Source organism: Chiloscyllium punctatum, chromosome 2 (assembly GCF_047496795.1).
Source record: "Chiloscyllium punctatum isolate Juve2018m chromosome 2, sChiPun1.3, whole genome shotgun sequence".
NCBI lineage: Eukaryota > Metazoa > Chordata > Chondrichthyes > Orectolobiformes > Hemiscylliidae > Chiloscyllium > Chiloscyllium punctatum.
Window position 1 is genome coordinate 109,744,311 of NC_092740.1, and position 20,886 is coordinate 109,765,196.

The 20,886-nt window shown below is 39.9% G+C and overlaps 1 protein-coding gene across 1 annotated transcript in view; it reads left to right on the plus strand.

Annotated features, from left to right (window-relative positions):
• LOC140487787 (receptor-type tyrosine-protein phosphatase delta) overlaps window positions 1–20,886 on the plus strand; it is a 2,436,480-nt gene that overhangs the window by 795,434 nt on the left and 1,620,160 nt on the right. Inside the window, exon 5 of the mRNA XM_072587053.1 lies at window positions 860–973. The gene's annotated coding sequence lies outside the window, so the exon portion shown is untranslated. The remainder of the gene's footprint in view (window positions 1–859; window positions 974–20,886) is intronic.

The window sequence follows — 20,886 nt, forward strand, 5'->3', positions numbered from 1 at the left end:
ATTGGTGACACATTTAAAAAATAGAAATAAAAACTAGTTGAAGAGGCTATACTGCTTTTTACAGTATCAGACATCAATAGCAAGGACTTATGGTTCAAATAATCTCTCATCTTCAGTATAGTAGTTAATTTGACAGATTTCTGTAGGACATTTTTGATGTCAAATGAGGGCAGCATTGTCCACAGCTCCATAAGAAACAAGGACAACCTAAACTCAGTCAAGTACAAGATCTGTCAAGAACCATTGCAATCTGGGTCACTGTGCTGCAAACTGAGAAAATAGATTAATCAGCACAGTTTTAATAAGATGGGGTACTTCGGCCTTGACTGCTATATCTTATAGTGCTGGTCGTACGCATTTCTGTTGAGGACAAAAGTTAAGGAAAAAATACAATTAAGAAAGTAGGCATTTTTAAAAAGTATTAAACAGCATTCTGATGAGATTGTTCTGTATTTTGTATTCAGAGATTGTGTGTGAACAAAAAATATTTGTCACTATCATTCCCTTTACTATAGTGATCAATTCACTTTAAAATATGGCACTGAAAATCATTGAGTACAAGATGATAATTATTGATAAAAATGTTGTTGTGCTTGGTTTAACCAGATGATTTGTTACAGATATCAATAAAATTGTTTCTTTCTTTGCTAAGGCAATGACCTCAATCAATTTGTATGGAACATTAAAAACATTTTGTTTATTATCATTGGACTACACTTGGGACCAATGCACAATCAGTCAATTGTCTTCCATCTTGTTTACAAGGAGCATCTTTCCAGAGCTGACAAGGAAAATATGAATCACTATACTGCATGTGATTGTACGAGCTGTATTTAGTAACCACATTATTTACTTTCAGGAGGAAAGAAAAGCAACCAATCTCCAACCTGAGGCAGATAATTACAAGTGTTGCATGATTTATCGACACAGCATTGGCACCTGCATGACCAACAATGAAAAGCCTCATCTTCTGGTAGGTTGATGATCTATCTGCTGTTCTTGACACTTCTTGGATTTTGGTACTCTTAATCCTAACTTAACCAGGAGAAAGGTATCACTGAGCATCTGCGGTTTACACTATGAATATTTCCTTGTTGCAAGTCAGTTCTCTGTTAACTTCACAACTATCATAATTGCCAAATAAATTGATCTGTAGAGTATTACTGTATTTTGTTCACTGTTGTAATTTGACTGACTAATTCATACACTTATCTATTATTACTGAAACCAGATTTGCACTGTTAACAAGGTAATATTGTTAGGTATAGCACAATCATTCTTCATCCTCTTCCACTCTGCACATTATCAACTTTCTCTCATATGCAAAATAATGCTAAAAGAATAACAGCCAGTTCAACAAATTTTCATGAAATTCTTCAGGTACAATTACTGATTGAATATTCTTTAAGATTGTCATGCTATTTGCAAACTGAACTGCATCATTAAAATGACAAGAAATACCACAGTGACCTCCATTTGTTATAATTATGTGCAATTATATATTATGTGGAATTATATATTATATATGCATCAATAAATGAAATTTCAGTATAAAATGGATAAGGGGGAACATGATGGGGGTCGTTTGGAAAGAGAAATGTTATATCACCTTCTGATATCTTTCTTTACTGCATTTTATTATGAGACAATATGACAGTTTTATTTATTATTCCTACCTTACATTTGTAATGAAAAACTCTTCATAATCTTACGCAAATCAAACAATTTTGATTTGAAACTTATGTTCAGTTAAAAATGATATACTTCTTGCTGTGATTGACATTTTTTAAAAAAATCCTCTCCCTCCCTCATTTTGATGAAGGCGTTTGATACTAAAATGCGTATGAATCCACATATACTTAAACTTGTCAGTAGGTTGATCACATGGCCAATGCCATATGATCCTGGATGCTGAGGTAGCAACTTTGACTTCACCAACCCATATAAAATAGCAACAGAAGTAATTAAGCCCCTTGAGCCTGCTCTGCCATTGAATAGGATCATGGCAGATCCAAACTTCCCCACATCTATTTTCCTGTCCTTTCCCTCTAACCTTTGATTCCCCTACTGAATCAATCTCAGCTTTATATGTGCACAAGGACTCTGGTCCCACAGCTCTCTGTGGTAAGGCATTCCAACAACTCTCAATCCTCTGAGAAAAGAAATTTCTCCTCATCTCAATCCTAAATAGGGACCTCTTTATTCTGAGACAGTGCCCTCTGGTCCTTGACTCTCCCATGAGGGTAAGCATCCTCTCAGAATTTACACTGTCAAACCCCTTAAAAATCTTAGTGATTCAATAAGGTCACCTCTCAATCTTTTAAACTCTAATGAGTAAAGTACCAACCTGTTTAATCTTTGCTCATAAATCAATCCCTTCATTCTAGGATCATCCTCCTGAGCCCTCTCTGAACTTCCTCCAATCAAATGTGATCTTTCCTTAAATAAAGGGACCAAACTGCTCACAGTATTCAGATAGGTCTAACTAGCATCTTTTACAGATGTTGCAAGACTTCCCTGCTCTTATACTCTAACCCCTTGCAATAAGAGCCAACAGTCCATGAGCTTTTGTGATTACTTGCTGCACCTGTGTGCTAGTTTTCTGTGTTTCGTGCACATGTACTCTAAATCCCTTTGTGTTGCTGGTTTTTTGCAGCTTTTCTCTATTTAAATTTAATCTGTTCTTTTGTTCTTCCTTCTAGAATGAGCAATTTCACATTTTCCCACATTGTATACTATTTGCCAACTTCTTGCTCACCTACTTAAGCTATCAATATATCTCTGCAAACTTGATTTCCACCAATTTTTTGCAGCGTTTACAAATTTGGCTACCGTACATTAATTTCTCTCCTACACATCATTAATATAGTTTGTAAACAATTTCAGCTCCAACACTGATCTTGTGGAAGCCCACTGGTTATTAATAACCAACCTGAAAAACAACCCTGTATCTCTACTTAGTCTTTTTTGCCTGTTAGCCAATTCTCTATCCATTGTGAAGCCTGTAAGATCAGGTGTTGTGTTGTTATAGGTACATCTTAATTCTATACAGCATTGAAGAAAATGAAGAGCAATGTCATGCAGGATACAAAAAGCCCTTATTCACTTGTTCAGCAAAAACTGTTAATTGACAATGGAAGAATCTGAAACTAAGCTAAGTATTGTCTTCTCCAACATTCATGTTTGCCTGCTTTTAGCATGACTTGACTCATAATAGGGTAAAAACAATGACTGCAGATGCTGAAAACCAAATACTGGATTAGTGGTGCTGGAAGAGCACAGCAGTTCAGGCAGCATCCAACGATCAGCGAAATCGATGTTTCGGGCAAAAGCCCTTCATCAGGACTCATAATACTCAAGAGTAAGAGCTCTACTTTATTGTCATACCTAGTCTGGGAACATGAATTAAGATGCAGTGCCCCAGCTAAAATCAACAATTCAGCCAATATTTGCATGGAATGTGAGGTCTCTGGTTAAGGCAGCTTGAATAGATTCTTTAGTGTATACTTTGCTGGTGTATATTCCCTATTAAATGCCTCACAACAGATTTACTGCATTCAAGGTGCTACAGAAATGTAAGTTGTTTTGACATTTTAAAGTACAAAAATTTTAAAGTGAAATCTTTAAGTAAATTTTCATTTTAAATTTTATTGATGTGAGCTCCCAGTGTGAAGTCACACGTGAGACACAAAATTTCAAGGTGTTAAAATCCTACCTCAAACCTGTAGACTCACTGCGATAGCTGCATTACAGATGCCTAGTATAAATTATCAACTTCTAATTTAATATGAGACAGTTTCAAAATAGATCTTATATCCGAAACTCAAAAAATGTATGCAAACCAAAGGATTAGAAATGGGCAGGAATTGTTAGTATCATGCACAGTCATGATATAATTATTTGCGAGATATCTCCTGAAACTGTGGACTCATACCCTCATATTAACCAATTAAACATTTCTTACAATAATTCAAGCAAAGTGGGAATTCATTTGTGCCAGCTCAATGATAGCTCCCACGATACTCCAAACATCAACAAAGAAGATTTAATCTCATATCAGACATCTATATTAGTGGGGAGCAGCCAGAAGAATCAGAAGGCTGGATTAATTAAAATCAAATCATCCTTAATCAGTATTTAAAACTCAGAACAGTTTCTTGGAGAATTGAGCCTACCATAGGCAAAACATGACTGACGTACACTTACACACATTCACAAATTGATTTTGACACAGGTTGTAATATTGTTCACTGACCTGGAAGGTTCATTTTCAGACATTGCATCAATATGCTAGGTAACATCATCAGTGAGCATCCGGTGAAGCACTGATATTTTGTCCTGTTTTCTATTTATGTGTCCTGGTTTCTAAGGGTAGGTGATATCATTTCCGTTTCTTTTTCTGTGAGGTTGGTAAATGGGGTCTAAATCAAATTGTTTATTGATGACGTTCCAGTTTGAATGCCAGGCCTCAAAGAATTGCCATGCATGTCTCTGTTTAGCCTGTCCTAGGATGAATGTGTTGTCCCAGTCTAAGTGGTGTCCTTCCTCATCTGTATGTTAGGAGGGTCATGTCTTTTTGTGGCTAGTTGGTGTTCATGTATCCTGGTGGCTAGTTTTCTGCCTGTTTGTCTGATGTAGTGTTTATTATACTCCTTGCACGGTGTTTTGTACATGACATTTGTTTTGCTGGTTGTTTGTATAGGGTCTTCTAGGTTTATGAGGTGCTGTTATGTGTGTTGGTAGGTTTGTTGGCTATCATGATGCCAAGAAGTGTGAGTAGTCTGGAAGTCATTTCAGAGATGTGTTTGATATAGGGGAGAGTGGCTAAAGTTTCTGGGCGTATTGTGTTTGCTTGTTTGGGTTTGTTGAGAAATTGCCAGACTGTGTTTATTGGGTACTCATTCTTCTTGAATACGCTGTATCGGTACTTTTCTTCTGCTCTTCATAGGTCCTCGGTGTTGCAGTGTGTTGTGGCTTGTTGAAATAATGTACTGGTGCAGCTGTTTGTGGCTGTTGGGCTGATTGCTTCTGTAGCTCAGTATTTACTCCATGTGTGTTGATTTCCTGTAGATGCTGGTTTGAAAGTCCATTGACTGTTCGTTCTACTGTGACATCTACGAATGGGGGTTTGTTATTGTTCTCTTTTTCTTTTTTGAATTTTATGCCAGTAAGGATGTTTTTGATGGTATTGTAGGTTTCCTCTGATTTGTTTCATTTTGTGATTATAAAGGTTTTACCCACATAGTAGGCCCAAAGTTTGAGTTGGATAATTGAGATAGAAAAGGATGAAATCATAGTGTCCTTTGACATAACAGCCCTGTTCACATCAATTAACATCAACTTGGCCAAAGAAACAATAACTTCGTTGTTAAAAGGACCAAAGACACAAACACCAGAGAGCGCCAACCTCATCAACAAAGATAACATTATCAAGTTAGTGGACTTGTGCCTTACCACGCACTTCACATTCAATAACAAGACCTCTAAACAAATCAACAGAATACCCATGGGATCACCAATATCAGGTTTCCTAGCAGAAGCAGTAATGCAGAGACTCAAACAAACAGCTGTCCCAACCATCCAACCCAAACTTTGTGATGACACCTTTGTCATCACAAAACAGATCAAAGTAGAGGAAACCTACAATACCACCAACAACATCCTTTATGGCATAAAATTCACAAAAGAAGTGGAGAAGGACAACAAACTCCCGTTCGTAGGTGTCACAGTAGAGCAAACAGTCAATGGGGACCTTCAAACCAGCATCTACAGGCAAACGATACCCACGGACCAAATACTTAACTACAGAAGCAATCAGCCCAACATCTATAAACAGAGCTGCACCAGGACATTATTCCAACGAGTCACAACACACATCAGTGCCCAGGAACCACGAAGAGCAGAAGAAAAATACCTAGACAGCGTATTCAAGAAGAACGGGTACCCAGTAAACACAGTCTGGTGATTTCTCAACAAACCCAAACAAGCAAACACAATCCACCCAGAAACTCAAGTCACATTACCTTACATCAAAGACATCTCTGAGTTGACTTCCAAACTACTCAGACCTCTTGGCATCACGGTAGCCCACAAACCTACCAACACTCTTTAACAGCGCCTAATGAACGTAAAAGACCCTATACAAACAATCAGCAAAGCAAATGTCATTACAAAATATTGGGCAAGGACTATAACAAACACTACATCAGAAAAGCAGGCAGAAAACCAGCCACCAGGATACACGGACATCAACTAGCCTCCCAAAAGATGATCTGCTATCACTAGTATCCTTACATACAGATGAGGGAGGACACCACTTCGACTTGGGCAACACTTCCTCCTAGTACAGGCTAAACAGAGACATGTATGGGAATTCCTAGAGGCCTGGTATTTATCCCATATTCCATCAATAAACACATTGATTTGGACCCCATTTGCCAACCTCTGAGAAAAAACTGGAAATGATATCACCCACCCTAAGAAACCAAGACACAGAAATAGAAAGCAGGACATAACACCAGCAGGACATAACACTAGAGGGATGTTACATGGTATGGTGATGAAATGTCTGAAAATTAAACTTTCAGCTCAGTGAGCAAACTTACAACCTGAACTTGAGCTACAAATCTTCTCAAAAATTGATTTTGACGGTTGTGACATAACAAAGATCTAACTAGCATAACAGATACCCAAATAAGAATTTAAAACATCCATAAAAAGGCCAAAATTGGCCACTGATAGAAAAAATGTTTAACTCCAATTGTAAATTATTCTTAGCTTTAAATTTTCAAATCCATGAACTGAAGATTGCTTAATGGTACTTACACTGAAATGATAATTAAAATTTGCCCTTGTTCTTGTCAATTGTAACTTGCACCAGAATTTCCTGAAAATCTCTCATGATCAAGAATGTCAAAAATCATGGAATCATACAGAGGCACTTCGGCCCATCGAATGAGCATTGCCAAACTACTTCTCACTTTCCAGTATTCGGACTAAATCCTTGCAAGTTATGACAAAAATCTGGTGTGAAGCTATGAGAAATCAGAACAAATATTTGAAGCCTGAGGAAAGGACAGAACCCATGGCGATGTTATGAGCGTAAAAATTTGAAGTCAGAATATTGTCACTTCAGTGCAACAAAATATTTAACAAAATGTAATTTTGAAAGTTACTGTCCTTAAACAAAAACAGAATCCATGTGGATTTACAAATTTTTGAAAATACAGACATCTCAGGAAACAGAAAGTATTTTCAAAAACCATTGTATAGAAAACCAGAAGTGGTAACTTTAAGTGGTGCTAAGTCTAAACTTTGTGGTACAAATTTGCAACTATTCAGAAATTATGTACATTTAGGAACTTGGTGTTCTCTGGTCTTATTTAGGAGAATGGAGATATCAAGTGGTTTTAGAAGCTGTAGTGTAAAATCAACAGAAAATGGTCGAGGACAATTCAGCATTAGGCAAAATCTGTTGTACGTGAGTTTGCTCAAAAGAAAAGAAATCTGATCTAAATGGAAGGGAATAACTAATTCATTGCCCATTCCTCCTCTTCATTTTGTACCAGCTGCATTTATGCACTTTGTAATATGTTTACTTAAAGGTGCATGGAGTTCAATTTAAAAACAAACAAGAAATGCATCATAAAGAGAGTCACTGAATTTGAAATGAAAACTCTGATTTCTCTCGACAGATGCTGCCTAGAAGTCTCTACAGCAACTTCTGTTTTTGTTTGCTAAATAACATTGTTATTGTCAGTGCAAATTTTGTAAACTGCATTTTCTTCTAGTGTCCACAGCCTTGTCTTTATTTCTAATTGTTATGGAGTCTCAGCAAATACAAGTTCATTGATCACACGTTTTGTTCACATGTTTTCATGCACCGAGGTTTTAACTTGATTGTAGTTGTTAATCTTTATATTCAGAAACATCAACTGGTATAACCAAATCAACTTCTGAACTTTTTTGTTAAAAGCCCAGTATGTTCTTAAAGTTGTTCTTACTTCTAAAGTAGACAGTGCAAATTAGAAGAAGACCAAATGAGCATCTTCTACAGAAAATAAAACTGTAATCAAGCATCCAGCAGCAGGTAGTGACAGTGAGTGAGGGCACCAAGAAGGGGAGCTCGAACAGCTGAGAGGATTCTCCCCTGAGGAAAGGGTGACCCTGGACGAAAGAGGCCTCACAGAGAGATAGAAAAGGATTTGCTCCACCAAATAATAATCTCGGGTTTAATTCCACATAAATAATCTACTTGCTCATTCAACCTTAATTTTCCTTCATGTTTGTGAAGAGCTGCTGCTAATTAAATAAATAATTCCTCCTTCATGATGTTTGGGCTGTACTTAAATCATTTATTCTAAGAAAAGGAAAGAAAAAAGAGTGAGAAGAGTCCAAAGCATTAGTTTGCATTTTGAATTGAGTTGCTTGTTTGTGGAATTGTATTTTTGGACACAAAGCTTTTCCAGGACAAGGCATTACTTCAAAGATTAAATAGTTAATCCAGATCAAACTCCCACATAAGAGGTTCCAAACACAATCCAGCCCAGATTTGGTCTCAGAGCAAAGAAATAATATTCACTCTTCACTGTGCTTACAGCTGCCGATGGAGTTTCTGTGGCCTTTTGCACAGCAAATTGCAGCTACAAGGCATCTGATCCAACACAGCAGACACTGTCGAGCACCAGTAGCATCAATGAGCAAGACAAGTATTCAGAAAGCAAAATGAATGGAGGCAAAAAAAGATGAACTTGAAATGTATCAGCCAGAGATAAAGGATTGAAAAAAAGAAGTCCAATAGTAACTACATCCAGCAGAAATAAAACTCTGCATTTGGAAAGTTAAATTGTCATGGCCTGAAGAGGTTGTTTGGCAATAATTAAGACTTAACACATCATAAATTTTCTCAACTGTGAGAAATCGAGACACTTGGTTTTGTTGTGTTTTTAATTTTTTTTGTAGCGTTGTTTGGTGTTTGTGCCTCAAACTACTTTGGTGAATTATTCATGACTTGCAATGTTTTAAAGAATTATATTTGTCCTCTTACCTAGATAGATTTGATATCACATCCAGGATAGCAGAAAAGAAATCTTCCTTTCAACTTAACAAATGCTTCTAGTGTGTTTCCATTGCCTTAAATTCAGCGGACACCTTAATCAAAGATAGAACTGAAACAACACAATTAGCTTAATGTTCAGCTTAAACCTATTCATTAGATTAGATTACTTACAGTGTGGAAACAGGCCCTTCGGCCCAACAAGTCCACACCGCCCCGCCGAAGCGCAACCCACCCATACCCCTACATCTACCCCTTACCTAACACTCCGGGCAATTTAGCATGGCCAATTCACCTGACCTGCACATCTTTGGACTGTGGGAGGAAACCGGAGCACCCGGAGGAAACCCACGCAGACACGGGGAGAATGTGCAAACTCCACACAGTCAGTCGCCTGAGGCGGGAAATGAGCCCAGGTCGCTGGCGCTGTGAGGCAGCAGTGCTAACCACTGTGCCACCGTGCCGCCCATTTCAAAATAAAAAAAAATATAGAAATGGTAAAGAATAACATAAGGTCTGACAGCACATATGAAGACAGATAGAGAAATTTAATGTTTTGAGTTCAATTTGGCTCTTCTTTGCAGTTTTTATTTCAGATTGTCAGCATCTGCAGCATTTGGCTTTTATTTGATTTTTTAAAATACAGATGTTCCATTCTTAGTTTAATGTGTTTGAACAATTGCAGAGATTTGTGTACAAATTAATATTTCCACAATTCTTTTGCACTTGTTTTAAACTCATTGTGTAAACTGGCTATGCTACATGTGAATGAATCAATGTTGGAAATTTCTGCTCTTAAGCCAGTTTGGCCAGCCAGTTCAATTCTGGGCCACAGCCCGGCAGAATGTCTTCGAGAATACATGCAACCATTGGGAATTTTGAAAAGTTGGCCAGTTAATGGTTGGAGAAGGTTCACCATCTAGTCAGAGGTGACGAAGATGCAGAGTTGAAAAGTGTGGTGCTGGAAAGGCGCAGCAGGCCAGGCACCATCCAAGGAGCAGGAGAATCGACGTTTCAGGCATAAGCCCTTCTTCAGGAATGAGGCTGGTGTGCCAAGCGGGCGAAGATAAAAGGTAGGGGGTGGGGGGGAGCTTGGGGGAGGGGTGCTGGGAATACGATAGGTGGAAGGAGGTGAGGGTGAGGGTGAGGGTGAGGGTGAGGGTGGTAGGCGGAGAGGGGGTGGGGGGGGAAGAGGGGTCGGGAAGAAGATTGCAGGTCAAGAGGGTGGTGCTGAATCCGGGAGTTGGGACTGAGATAAGGTGGGGGGAGGGGAAATGAGAAAGTTGGAGAAATCTACATTCATCCTGTGTGGTTGGAGGGTTCCTAGGCGGCAGATGAGGCGCTCTTCCTCCAGGCATCGTGTGGCCAGGGTCTGGCGATGGAGGAGGCCAAGGACCTGCATGTCCTTGGCGGAGTGGGAGGGGGAGTTAAAGTGTTCAGCCACGGGGCAGTTGGGTTGTTTGGTGTGGGTATCCCAAAGGTGGTCCCTGAAATGTTCCGCAAGTAGGCGGCCTATCTCCCCAATGTAGAGGAGACCACATCAGGTGCAGCGGACACAGTAAATGATGTGTGTGCAGGTGCAGATGATTTTGCGATGGATATGGAAGGATCCATTGGGGCCTTGGAGGGAGGTGAGGGGGGAGATGTGGGCACAAGTTTTTCACTTCTTGCAGTTGTAGGGGAAGGTGCCAGGAGTTTGGGTTGGTGGGGGGTGTGGACCTGACAAGGAAGTCGCGGAGGGAGTGGTCTCTCCGGAATGCTGATAGGGGTGGGGAGGAAAATATATCCCTGGTGGCGGGGTCCGTTTGGAGGTGTTGGAAATGACAGAGGATGATACAATGTATCCGGAGGTTGGTGGGGTGGAGGGTGAGGACCAGTGAGGTTCTGACCTGGTGGCGATTGTGGGCGCGGGGTCCAAGGGAAGAGGTGCGGGAAGTGGAGGAGATGTGGTGGAGAGCATCGTCAACCACGTCGGAGGGGAAATTGCGGTCTTTGAAGAAGGAGACCATCTGGTTGTTCGGTGTTGGAATTAGTCCTCCTGGGAGCAGATGCGGTGGAGGCAAAGGAATTGGGAATATGGGATGGCATTTTTACAGGGGGCAGGGTGGGAGTAGGTGTAATCTAGGTAGCTGTGGGAGTCGGTCAGTTTGTAGCTAATGTCTGTGTTGAGTCGGTCGCCTGAGATAGAAATGGAGAGGTCGAGGAAGGGAAGGGAGAAGTTTGAGATGGTCCAGGTAAATTTGAGGTCAGGGTGAAGCTGTTAGTAAAGTGGATGAACTGTTCAACCTCCTCGTGGGAGCACGAGGTAGCGCCAATACAATCATTGATGTAGCGGAGGAAAAGGTGAGGGAATGGTGCCAGTGTAGCTGCGGAAGATGGACTGTTCCACATATCCGATGAAGAGGCAGGCATAGCTGGGGCCCATGTGGGTGTCCATGGCTACTCCTTTGGTTTGGAGGAAGTGGGAGGATTGGAAGGAAAAGTTGTTAAGAGTGACGACCAGTTTAGTCAGTCGAAGGAGGGTGTGAGTGGAAGGGTACTGGATGGGTTGGCGGGAGAAGAAGAAGTGGAAGGCTTGGAGGCCTTCATGATGGTGGATGGAAGTGTATAAGGACTCGTTGTCCATCATGAACATAAGGTGTTGCGGGCCGGGGAAGCGAAAATCATGGAGGAGGTGGAGGACGTGGGTGGTGTCCCAAACGTTGGTGGGGAGCTCTTGGACTAAGGGGGACAGGACCGTGTCAAGGTATGCAGAGATGAGTTCGGTGGGGCAGGAGCAGGCTGAGACAATGGGTTGGCCGGGGCAGTCAGGTTTGTGGATTTTGGGCAGGAGGTAGAAATGGGCGGTGTGGGGTTGTGAGACTATGAGGTTGGAGGCGGTGGATGGGAGATCTCCTGAGGTGATGAGGATATGGATGGTCTGGTAGATGATGGTTTGGTGGTGGGAGGTGAGGTCATGGTCAAGGGGGCAGTAGGAGGAGGTTGTCCGCAAGTTGGCATCTAGCTTCAGCAGTGTAAAAGTCGGTGCGCCAAACTACCACTGCGCCTCCCTTGTCTGCTGGTTTGATGGTGAGACTAAGATGCAACATCCAACTCTGAAGAACCAAGAGGAAGGTCTCCAGTACTCTGAGATTGACAGTCATATTTACTGAGGAGGTGAACATGAAGAGAGAAGGTTATATTAGTTATTTTTTAGAAGAGGCAACAACTGCCTAGCCATGACCCAAAGGAAGTCCAGACCCTCCACTCTTGTCCTCAGTACACCTCATTGCCTAGACTTACTTGCAATGCTGCTTGTAAATCCAAATTATAAAGGATCAACCCATCCAACTGAAAATTCCAATCTAAAGGCCTTTCGATCCTGTGCTGTCCTCTTTGAAGATAGTTTATGCTGCAGGTTGTGAATTGCAACTGGCAGTCAAGTCAGCCTTGCAGAATTGTATATCCACCCTCCTCCAGTTTTGACTTTGAAGCATTTAAACAACTGGCCTTAGTGCCAACCCTCTGGCTTTACAGGACGCTCCCAAGATGAGCTAGATCTTTTGACACCAGCAAGTAAAGTTCAAAAGATTTTAAATGAACTTGTTTTTAACCTTTCCAAGCAATTGACTACTGCATCCTAATGGAATTGGAAATTTATTTTGTACATAACTGTTAAAGGGTATTCCCAGCAATTTTACTTCCAGATGGGAAGTCAGCATTGTGATAGAAAACACTTTTTTTTTGTTGGACACTAATTTTGAGCTATATTTATCAAACTTGACCATTCTTCACTGTATCAGATGTGATTTGAGATTTGAGAACATAAATGGCCTAAACAGCATGATGCAATAATTTATTCCACTGGCATTAGATCATTCAAACCTGTTGAGAAATTAAGGTTAAACCTGCAAGTCAAAAATATGAACATGGAATAAGCTTGTAATTTACATCTGTCTGAGGAAATCCTTTTCTCTCCTCCCATGACGCTCTTTCTGTCGATTACTCTAGCTGCCCTTCTCAGTGCCTTCTTTCACCATCACCATCTGCTGTCAAAGGTTCCCGAACACAAGGGTTTCTGTTTTTCAAACAAAATTCAAAATACTTCCTAATTGCTGTTCATATTTTGCATTAGCTGTTAAGTAAATTAATTGGAACAAAAATCTTAAGCATGAGGGAGAAACATTTAAAAATAGCGAGCAATTTGTACTAAAATGTTGACCCATACTTAAAGCAAAAGCATTATCCCAATATATTTGGGCTTGAATTTCATGTCAACTCTTTGTTTATGCTGTCTATATCAAGCTACACCAACAAGGTTCTGTTTGCAATTGTAAGTTTAAATAATACAAAATGAATGGAGAGCGTTGTACGCTGCTAGTTGGGTTCTTTGTTAACTGCGTAATTACACGTTCTGAATCTGCAAAGAGGTATAAGTTTTATTTCTTGCATTTGTGTGAGATATTTAGGAGATAACCCATGGAAGGACCAATGTCACCATCGTTATCTAGTTGATAGAATTCTAATACATCTTGGAAACGTTTGGTGAAAACCTTCCATTGATGAGTCCGGTTTGAAAAGAGAGTAATATTCCTTAATATATGCAAATTTCCATCTTATCAGCATTGTACATGGTATATGACTTATAAAGATAATGTATAGCTATCTGCAATTACATATGAGGTTTTGTGGCACATTGGGAAGTGTCCCTGCTTCTGATCTGGGTTTAAGTCTAATATCCAGGCCTCAATTATTCAAGAAGGCCTGTTCTTACTCTGGCCAAAATGGGTTGTTTATCAGCCTGTAAATCATTCTAATTTTTCTCATGACATGCTTGATATGGAGTGGTGCTTCTCCAATTTCAGTCTTTGATGAAGGTCCAACGACCAACTCCAGGAGAAGCTAGTTACGGGGCAGACTTAGGAATCACTTTGCGCATCAAAAAACCTAGAAAACAATGAACCTGATTGTGGAAATCTGCACATGACCCAGTTTTCTCATGCAGCAGATATCGAACATTATCAAATTTCTGCATCTTTGTGTGCCAAGGTTAGCTGTATGTTAATATGCCTGATTATCTTAGGATCTCCAATTCAGAACAAAGTGGTAGGATTTGGAATTGGTGAGTTTGCTGGTGGCAATTCATCATCAGACTTGCTGGCAAAAGGAATATCCAAAGAAAATCAATCGGCTTTCTGACAACATTTTCACAATGACAAAAGTAAATTTCATGTTTCCTGCCTGTGCCCAGCAGAATTGTCAACAAAAAGTATTTTTTCCCCTAAAATGATCTGAAACACATATGTTGCCCAGCATATTCAACTTCTTTAAACCTTTTTATTTCTTTGGCGCTAAGTTATAAATACTAAGTTCAGCAATATTGTCAATATTGGTTATCTGGAAATACACCATCAGTAATTTTCAGCGTCTATTTATTGTGTGTGCCTTGCTTCTGTGAGTTTATTAGTTTTATTTCTATTTTGGCACTAGAACACTTAAAACCCCACATCCTTTCTGATGACAATAAACACACCTGCTGAATAGTTTACTTGTTTCACATCATGAAGTAGCTTACACAAAACAAATCTATAAATGGGCTGCAAGAACATAACTTGATTATTCAAGCTTCACTAGAATAAACACGACTCAATAAAGAGGCAGGGCTGCTCTTTATTTTTGACACAGTTTTGTGCTCACCATTATTCTCTACATAGGCCAGCAATCTGTTCAGAGATGAATTCATCAATATTTCCAATTTTGCCTCTGAGTAAACAGACAAAATCTCCTAAATGGTGTCAGAAAAACTCCCATGTGGTAATTATGTCTGTGCTATTCATGGTTTGGCTGCAGTAATCCTTTGGAGTGCCGGAAATATTATTTTTTTGTGCATGCTTTTCAATTTGATGGATGATTCCTCATGCTTGAAAACAGCTAAATTGTTCCAAGGTGCAATTGAGGACAGATTTATTGAGATCCCAGCTAAGGGCATGATTTCTCATGAGGGCCATGGCATCTTTGTAAGGGCGGACAGAATCCTGCATCACACAGGGATCATTAATACCTCTGTGATCTTTCTTGAACTGGCAAATTATTGGCCAATTGACAGGCTTGTGCAGCCTTTTGAAGCTGGACAACTTCTATATTGGAAGCAGCAGTACAATGCCAAGGTAGGCAAGTGAAAAGGGAGCATTCCAAAATAAAAGTTAGCTCAACTGGCTGAATGGCTGGTTTATGATGCAGAGTTATGTGGGATCAATCTTCTGTATTGGCTGAGCTTTCCACAAAGGTCTCTCCATCTCAACCTTTTCCCTTGTCAGAATCATGGTGACCCGCAGGTGAAACCACCAGTAGTAGTTTTTCTTTGGTGGGAGAGTAGCCCTTTGTTCTTCTCGGATTAAGGCAACTTTACTGTTCTATTTTCTATCTGTCATCTGAAGACAATGGCAGTCACTCTTGCCTCACCTCTAGAATTTGGCTCTTTTGCTGCAATGAGCTGAGGAGTGGAGTGCATGTGGCAGAACCCAAACTGAATAACTCAGTGTTGAGAAAGTGTTGCTTAAAAGCACTGTCAACAACCTCTTCCATCAGTTTGCCTATGGTTAAGACTAGACTAACAAGGCTAAGTCAGATTCGATTGGCCCAGCTTATTGTGCACAGGCTTTCTTTGCATGGCATTTTCCTTTCAACAGGATATACCCTGACTGTCCCGGAAATTCCTCTTCTTGGAACCTGGCCCTTGTTCAACTGTACTTTTATTTGCCTAGATCAAATTCTTATCCCCTTGGAATGTGGAGGAGCAAGGATAACAGCAATGGGTATTGCCAGCATTTCGGACTTTTCTTAGCAAAGAACAACAGCACCTCCGTCTTGTCACTCACCACTGAGGTTGAGCACGAACAGAAAAAGAAATAGATCAGAAAACTGAAGAAATAAATGTATTGTTATCTTACTAAATGGACAAGTGAACCTCAAATGTGTTGCATAGCATAAAACTTTAGACTGGAAGCAGATTTGCAGCTAAGTCTACATTTGGAAAGTGGAAGTCTTTTAAAAATAGTATCATGAGAATTCAGACCCAGCATGTTCCTTTCTGAGCGAAAGGCAAAGGCAGCAAGTCCAGGGAACACTGCATGTTGAGGGATATCAAGAGTTTGATAAAGAAAAAGAAGGAAGCAACAGAGCATTAAAAATATTCAAAATTATAGAATGTAATAAGTTGTTTATAAAAGAAATTGAAAAGGCAAAAAGGCATCTCAAAATATCTTTGGCAGATAGGGTTAAGGAAAATCCCAAGGCAATTTATAAGTATTTTAAGGGTAAGAGGATTACGAAGGAAAGAATGGAGTTATTAGAAACTGAAGGGTCAACCTGTGCATGGAGGCAGAGAACACGGGTGAGATCTTAAATAACTATTTGTCACCTATATTCACTAAGGAGAAAAGCACTGCAGCTGGTGATTTCAGTTGCATTGGTGAGGTTCTAGAGCATGTTAAGATTAAAAAGGAGGATGAATTAGATCGTGTAGCGCAAAAATCGGGCCGAATGAGATGCATCCCAGGCTGCTATGTCATATATAAGATTATGGCATGTTGTGAGAAAGTGGCTCAGTTGGCTGGTAAGCCAGAGTGATGTCGACAGAGTGGATGCAATTCCTGCACCTACTATAGTCAACATGAAAGTTTTGCCTTCTCAACCGCACCTCTTGCCTGAGGTGTGGCGCTCAGCTTAAAATCATTACCAGTCGTATCTCTACACTGACAGAGCAGCTTATTGTCCTCTGGAATTATAGTGACTTTTACTTTCATGAGGGTGGGGGAGAAACAGGATCAAGGCACTGAATAGTAGGCTCCAGCTGATTCCTATCACCCAAGTGATGCTTGTGAGAAACTCTTGTTTGTACATAATGGAAACTTTTAAGATATTTGGAATAAATGCAGATTCTAATGTGCCATTCACATAAGCAATTCTGGTCTCCTTCCTATTGGAAAGATGTTGTGAAACTTGAAAGGGTTCAGAAAAGATTTACAAGGATGTTACCAGGGTTGGAGGATTTGAGCTATGGGGAGAGGTTGAATAGGCGAGGGCTGTTTTTCCTGGAGCATCAGAGGCTGAGGGGTGACCTTATAAAAGTTTATAAAATCATGAGGAGCATGGAGAGGATAAATAGACAAAGTCTTTTCCCAGAGGTGGGGGAACCCAGACTAGAGGGCGTAGGTTTAGGGTGAGAGGGGAAAGATATAAAAGAGACCTAAGGGGCAAAGTTTTCACACAGAGGGTGGTACATGTATGGAATGAGCTGCCAGAGGAAGTGGTGGAGGCTGGTACAATTGCAACATTTAAGAGGCATCTGGATGGGTATATGAATAGGAAGGGTTTGGAGGGATATGGGCTGGGTGCTGGCAAGTAGGACTAAATTAGGTTGGGATATCTGGTCAGCATAGATGAGTTGGACCGAAGGGTCTCTTTCCATGCTGTACATCTCTATGGTTCTGTGACTGTAAATATTCTTTGGGAAAGAAAACTGCCATCTTTACCTGGTCTGGCCTACATGTGGCTCCAGACCTACAGCAATATAGTTGATGCTTCAATGTTCTGTGGCCAATTTTAAAAATTGGAAAAAATATGCATTCATAGTTAATTAAAAACCAAAAGAACTGCGGATGCTGTAAATCATAAACAAAATGGGAAATTGCTGGAAAAATTTAGTAGGTTGGGCAGCATCTGTGGAGAAAAGTCAGAGTTAACATTTCAGGTCCAGTTTTGGGAAAATAAAACATGATTTTGAGGATTTTAAGTCCTCAAAGTTTCTCTCCACAGATGTTACTGCTCTTGTTAAGCTTTTCTAGCAATTTCTGTTTTTTTTGTTCTGCATTAATACTTACTTGATTACAACATAGGTTTCATTGACTTGCTTAATGGTAGGTGCAATAATACTGATTCGAGAATGAGTAAACTTCTAAACATGGTTATAACATTGCCAAATTATTGCAATAAAGGTGATATCAATTTGACCATGTTTCTGAAAGTAATATTGTTTGTCTCATGTTCTATCTAGAACTATTAATGGCAAATCATAGTGCAGGTATCCACTCCAAGTTCTGCTTTTTTGTAAAGCTTACAGGGTTGAAATTCTGAATCTTTGGCACAAATCTCAACAGACAAGTTAAGGGTAATGTGCTGGTTTGGGCTCATTTGCTTAATAGTTCTCACCAACAAAAACAGAGATGAAACTAGTGTAGAAAAAAATATGAGCAATGTTGGAAGAAAATAGGTTGTTAATCAAATAAATGGAAATGAGAAAAGATGTTGAAATGAGGCACTCCAACTCAGAAAGCCTTTGGTAAGTCTTAAAGCCATCAACAACTTTGTTGAAATTCAAACGAATAAAGGTTATGTCATAGGAGACAAAAATGAAGAGATATTGAATTAAATGTGCAGAAATCACACAACAATTTAACATCTTTGTCCCAAATGATCACTTGGACACAAAATTAACTTTCCTCCACTGATACTATCAGCCCTGCTGAATTTCTCCAGTAATTTTGTTTTACTCCGATGACTGCAATATTTAACTTTTTGCTTTTGTCTTTAATTCTGTTGCTGCTTAAGTTGTCAGACAGTGGGACAGTTGTGTTTGTCATCCTAAGAATCTAAGATGTGTCTATGTTGACTTCAAGTTTTAGCTAACTAAACAATCTTCTAAAAGTCCTTGCTTGAACCTACACCCTGCTGTTGGTATCCTTGCATGATCCAAAGGTTTACAGGCAAAGACCAGAAGATGGCAACTGCCTGGAGTCATTCCTAGTAGATAAGCCAGGATTTGATGATTTGTTGCTGATATTTTAGAGAGTGTTTGTATGAGATTTAATTTCATCGATGTTGGTTCTTTTCGGCAATGGCATTAAACCATAGCATGCTGGGAATCTGTTATCTTAAGGAACCATCCAACATAAAATATGTTGTTCATGTTATCAGACCAGTGTCATTCAGATAATGGCAATGTTGGTTGCACTCTAAAAGGTGTTTGCAGTATCACACAATAGCCAAGTTGAATATTTGCCCTCTCTGCAGGTGCGTGGCTTCGGTATCCGTAGAACAGCAAGGTGCATGACTGAGAGAGCTTTTGCCATTTGTCTGTCTCTGTCAGCTCAAACATTTGAAATTGCTTCCAGTAAAGACAGTTGAAGCTTTAAAGTAATTAGCCAAAATGCCAACCTGAGGAAAGCATATCAAGAAAAAGGCTAAAACAATGGCCTAAATATACTTGAGACTGGTGTTCTTTTAAATAACTTACAACTTCCTTCTTGTTCTTTAGGCAAGGTGTTGGACTTTAAGCCGTCAAACCCACTTGTAGCCAACAAATGAAAGTGGAGGTGTAATTGCCCTAATTATGGATTAAGGAATGAAGCTCCAACCTACTTGAAACCCGGAGCTTCCTCAGGCAATATTTGAGTCATACACCAAATCAAAAATAAATTGAGGTGGCCAAGATTATCAGCCTCTGTTTCTATTGTAAATTATTGGTAAGCATCACTACAATGCTGTTATCAATATTTATAACCTATAATTCATTCTTCAGCAAGTAGTTTTTTAAACACCTCTGGGTAAAATGTGTTCACCAATGTCCTTTTTTTAAGGGAAGTATCACTGATATATAGGGTTTGTGCATTTTGCATTATAACATCTGTTTGGAGCTGATAGCAGCCTTCCCAGAGATGATGAATTTCCAGTGTGTATCAGTTTGCTGCTCAGGCAATTAGACTGCATTTGCATATGCATAATAAATGATCCATTCATGTAAAGAATATCCTGTACCCAGGGGATTTCAAGAAATTTTGAATGCACTAAAAATTTTAATCGTCCTGTCACTTGAATCATTAAACGATCGTAACGTGACAAAAATGAGAATGCAGAATGCATCCATTCTACAAATTACAAAATGCAACAGATTCATCTAGATCGGAGGCATTGTTCACAATAGCTATTTTATGAACTCAACATATCGAAAGCAAAATATCACAATTCACAAGTTAGGCATTTCTAATTTCTATCAATTGATATTTACATTAATGAAAGGTACACAATGAGCAGCAAATCATAGTGAATGTGTGTTTTTACATTTATTGACTACAGTAAGTTGCTTTCTTGTGGCACTGAATGGGCTTCTAAATCTCTGACAGTAGAGATGCATTGGTGGTATTTTATATTGAAAGGCATCAAATCAGTCCCCCTCACAATTTGTATTTGAGAATCATAGACTTCAAAATTCACTCCAAATCATGTACACGTGTATATGTACAGAGGAGGCACAGATGACATGAGGGGCCTTGGGAGTTGGTGCCATGGGAGGGTAGGGAGGGGAGAAGGAGGTGACATTCAGTTTTCCATGAACAGCATGAGGGCTCAAAGGATTTGAGGGCAGCCATGTTTGAGCTAAGGGCTGGTGGGGACTAACAAAGCCTAAAACAACTGGTTTGAAGTTGTAGGGCAATGAGGTGGGCCTTTTAACCAACTCAGGTAGGTAAAAACAATGACTGCAGATCTGGAAACCAGATTCTGGATTAGTAGTGCTAGAAGAGCACAGCAGTTCAGGCAGCATCCAAGAAGCAGTAAAATCGACATTTTGGGCAAAAGCCCTTCATCAGGAATACAGGCAGAGAGCCTGAAGGGTGGAGAGATAAGTGAAAGGAGGGTAGGGGTGGGGAGAAAGTAGCATAGAGTACAATAGGTGAGTGGGGGTGGGGATGAAGGTGTTAGGTCGGGGGGGGGGAGGGTGGAGTGGATAGATGGAAAAGAAGATAGGTAGGTAGGACAAGACATGGGGATAGTGCTGAGCTGGAAGTTTGGAACTG